We start from the raw sequence: 4,756 nt of genomic DNA, 5'->3' as shown, positions 1-4,756 counted from the left end.
GTTTTTGGATGTGCATAGGGATTTGAGTCTTAGAAGATCCCATTAATCTACGTTATCTTCTCCTGGTTGTAGGTTTTCCAGGATACTGGGAAGACTGTTTATGTTGTGGATTAGGACTTGTATTGTTGTTCCTAGCTTTTATGTAATGAAGTTTATAGTCCTTTGTTTTAGTCCTAGGTCCATGATCCACCTTGAGTTGGTTTTTGTGTATGGAGTGATGTATGGGTCTCTGTATCTATTTAATCTGTATGTTCAGAAAATCATTCAAGAAGTTGAACTATATGAAGAAGACTGTGGCATCAAGATTGGAGGCAAACATCAACAACCTGCAATTTGCAGAAGGCACAACCTTGGTTGTTCAAAGTGAGAAGGACTTGAGACACTGCAGCCTTCAGTATGGATTACTTCTCAACATTAAGAAGACAATAATCCTCACAACTGGACTGATAGGCAACATCCTATTAGATGGGGAAAAGTTTGAAATTGTCAACAATTTCATCTTATTTAGATCCATAGTAAGCACACTTAGTACCAACAGTCATAGATTAGGAGATGTATTGCATTGGACAAAGAAAAAATGATGTTCATTTTGAAGACTAAAGTATGCCTGTTTAAGGCCATGATCTTTTTCAGTCACTTGCCATAGATCTGAGAGCTGGAGAATGAATAAGGATGACATAAAAAGTATTGATACCTCTGAGTTGTGGTGTTGGAGAAGATTACTGAATATACCACAGACTAACGAACAAATAGACAAATGTCTTACCACTGGGCTCAATTACGTCAGAGATGATGAAGATAACACAGGATAGTACAGGCTTCAGCTCTATTTTTTTATAATATTGCTGCTATGAGTTGTACTTGAGGGCACCTAACTACAATAACAAATGGTGTTGATGATTTAAACTCAGTGATACTATAGTGAAAAAAATATCTGGCAATCTGCTTCTTTTTTATTTAAATTGCTGTCCTCTTGAAATTTTCATGGAAGCCGAATGTTGCATCTTTCTCCTACTGAGCAGCTGGAGGGTTTGAACTACCTATATTTTGGTTAACAGCTAAGTCTTTACAGTCAGTAAAACCCTCTAGAGCAAAAACACAAAGAATTGTTATGGATTGGGATTGACTTAATATGATCAACAGTTTTATTTTGCTTGTTTAGTTGTGCCTGAACAAAGTCTATATTCACATGCTCAGATGCCTATTTTATAAGACCATTCCATAGTAATTATACTTTTTCCTCCTATAATTGTAAATGGGATTACCCTGGTTAACTAATGACAAGAAGCTGCGCTGCAATCCCAAAGGCACGCAGTTTGAATCCACCAGCTGCTCCATTGGAAAAGAATGGGCAGTCTCTTCCTGTGTGATTAACTGCTTCTAAAGACTTCCTGGAACGTCAGCTATGGGTTGGTTCCTACTCACCAGTACATGACAACATAATTGTAAATATGAATATTAGTATATTCGTGCTTCTCAAGGATTTTACAGTTTCTGTTTATCTTTATAAAAATTCAAGTTTTCCTTCTTTGGCTCTCCCAAATGGCATTTTGTCTGTTACTGTTTTTGCCATTGCTTCTCCATTTTCAAAAGTCCAAATAAACAAGTCACAATTCCATTGTGAGATGATTTCCATTAAACTGTCAGTATTTGGAAAGATAATTTTAAAATGTAAGTTGCAAAATCCTTTTGTAGAAAGATTTATTTTTTTAAGTTTGGCTGCATAGCTTCAGATGAGCAGAGCTTTATCTGTTTATTTTCTCCCTGTATTCATAATAAATACCTTGCAGACATAAGCTTGCAAATCTAGGGCTCCAACTTGTTTGTTGTTTCTCTTGTTATCTATGGATTGTACACATTTATGGAACTCAATAAATCTTTGACAGATTGAGTGAATACAAAACAATGATTTCATGAGAAGGATTTTTTTTTAGTTAGTATGAGAATATTTTTATTATTTGGTTTTAGCATATTCCTTGCTGAAACTTTGCAGCTAAGATCATTTGCTCATTAAATCTTCCATCAAAATAAAATATACCTCATTTTGCTTTTGTTTCTTGGTTGCTCTTATGACTCTTTGAAATATAAATTCATATCTCTGAAGTTCTGAGCAGCATATACTGGTTTGCCTTAGAGAGAAAAGAACTCAGAACGGGGTCATAGCCACTGACTTTACTCAAGCAATTGTTTTTTGTTTTTCTCCTCTATGCAAGCAAATAAAGAGTGTGATTAGAGAAAATACTTTGTAAAGGGAGAGGAGAAAGGGACAGGGCACCACTAGCCCATGACTCTCAAATGATTCTTGTGAACTTTTTTGCCTTTTTATCTGATTGTGACATTTGCTATGTTTACTTTTCTGAAAGCAAGCAATTGTTTTGCAGTTGAAAAAAAACACAAAACTAAAAAATAACCTTTTCCAAACTATACTGTGACTATGATAGGCAGTCTTAAATATTGGAATGTTGTCTTGGAAGTCTTAGAATCTGTTTTTTGAGAGTACTGTTAGGAAATTGATCCAAAACTTGGAAACAAGTGAAAAAAAGATTACAAGGTATTCTTTTAGGGCTATGCTGGGCTTGACTTTCTATTGTCTTTGTTATTTTAAGACCTCAGTGGGTTAGAGGTTAAATTGCAAATCTTAATTCAAAAGAATTGCAAACAATTTATGCCAAGTAGACAGATAACACCAATGTATGGTTGCTAGATGTATAAAATAAAAATAGATGCAATATTAAATTTATTTTTTCAATGTCTGAAAAAAGTGTGCCTCTGGGGTAGTTGTGATCCCCTTATATCTTTCTTGAATTTTGGAATGAATCATAAGCAGTGTTAAAACTACCTTGGTTGACTCTCTTTTTCTGTTTATTTGTTACTGCTTTTTCTACTGATTTTGAATTTTTGTTTCTGATTCATACTTGGCCAGCAAGGTATTGACCATTGGTGGCAACTGTGACTGGAAATTTGGTTTCGTTATGTGATCATTAGGTGATCTCTGTGGGATGAATAAAAGACAGATACTTTCTGTTGAACATACAATAAATACCATTTTATTGTTTGTTTATATACTTGTAAACTGAAATTTGTTAAGAATTTTGTTCAATCCTGTAAGAACAGGTATTTTTGTCAGTGAGGTTTTGTGTTTATATACTTACTTTGTTTTTTGTACTTACAGTGTTCTTTTCCCCCCTACTAGTTTATTTACAAAATATGAATATTTTGTTTTCAAGAACAAAATTCTTTCCATTTCCCTCATTCCCCCCCAACAAATGGTACAACCCCATTATCAATTTCTCCTCCCCCTGTACATCCTCATCCCTCTACTTCCACCCTCTCCCACCTCTCTTGGATCCTTATACTCATTCTACAATAATGGTTTTGTACAATATTTATCCTTGTGGGACTGTTAGTTCACTCAGCATAGTGTTCTCCAGTCCCTCCCAAGTTAGGTATGTGTGCTCCATAGTATTCCATTGTGTGAATGTACCATAGTGTCTCAATCTATTTGTGGTTGGAAATTTTGGCTGTTTCCATGTTCTTGGAATGGCGAATAATGCTGCTATGAACATTGGTGTACAAATCTCCATTTGTGCCTCAGTTCTCATTTTCTCAGGGTATATTGCAAGTATAGAATAGCTGGGTCATATGAAATTTCCATGTTCAGCTTTTTGAGACAGCACCAAACTGCCTTCCAGAGTGGTTGTACTTATTAATACTCCCACCAACTATGTATAGGAGTTCCTTTCTTGCCACATCCTCTCCAATATTTATTACTTGCTGCCTTGTTAAACTTTGCCACTGTTACTGGAGTGAGATGGTACCTCACTGGGTTGTAGAAATACAAAGTTATAAGCACGTTATTTGTTGGTTCATAGTTATGTATGCTTTTGAAAGAGGCCTGTATCTTTCATGTGTAAGTCTGAAATGCTTCTACCACTGAAGGATATTAAAAAATTTAATTATTTTATCTTTCTAAGATTTTCTGTTCTGATTAGTTTCTAGTGATATGTAAGTGCTTTTATAAACAGAATAGTTTCATAATGTACAGAAAATAAAGAAGACAAACTTTAGGAATTATTAGATTAAAACCCTTTAAAAAATCCGAGTTCCTATAATAAAGATTAATCTTTGGAGAAATTAAACCACATTAATACTTTTTAAAATTTTTATCTTGGTTTACTTAGAAAGTTAAAATACATACTTTAGATGAACAATAAATTTTTGTTTTCTTGTTACATGCCATTGAGTCAACTACAACTCATAGCAACCCATGATCAACAGATCTGAACTTTGCCCTGTCTTGCACCATCCTTGCAGTCTGTGATATGTTCAAATCCATTATTACAGCCACTGTGTCAATTAATCTTGTTAAGGGTATTCTTCTTTTGCTCTGACCTTCCATGTTTCATAACATGATAGATATCTTTTCCAAGGACTGGCGCCTCTGAAGACCGTGCCCAAATGTGTGAGATGAAGTTTCACTATCCTTGCCTTGCACTTCCTGAAAGACTGATCTGTTTGTTCTTTTGGCAGTTCATGAGATATTCAGAACTCTTCTCCTATACCACAAAGTCTTTCTTTTGTCATCCTTATTCAGTGTCTAACGTTCAGATACATAGAAAGAAATTGAAAAGTTTGAATCAAGTGCATTTTAGTCCTTTATTCCATTTATTCCTTTAGTCCATTATTGCTCTAGAACTTTCGAGAGGTTCTTGATAGAAATTATCTGAATATAACAAGGCTTTTTATTTTTTAAATT

This window comes from Elephantulus edwardii, unplaced genomic scaffold, assembly GCF_000299155.1.
Source record: "Elephantulus edwardii isolate Elephantulus edwardi_28Jun2011 unplaced genomic scaffold, EleEdw1.0 scaffold00260, whole genome shotgun sequence".
Taxonomy (NCBI): Eukaryota; Metazoa; Chordata; class Mammalia; order Macroscelidea; family Macroscelididae; genus Elephantulus; species Elephantulus edwardii.
The sequence above is the reverse complement of the archived record's forward strand: the minus strand, read 5'-3'. Positions refer to the sequence as shown.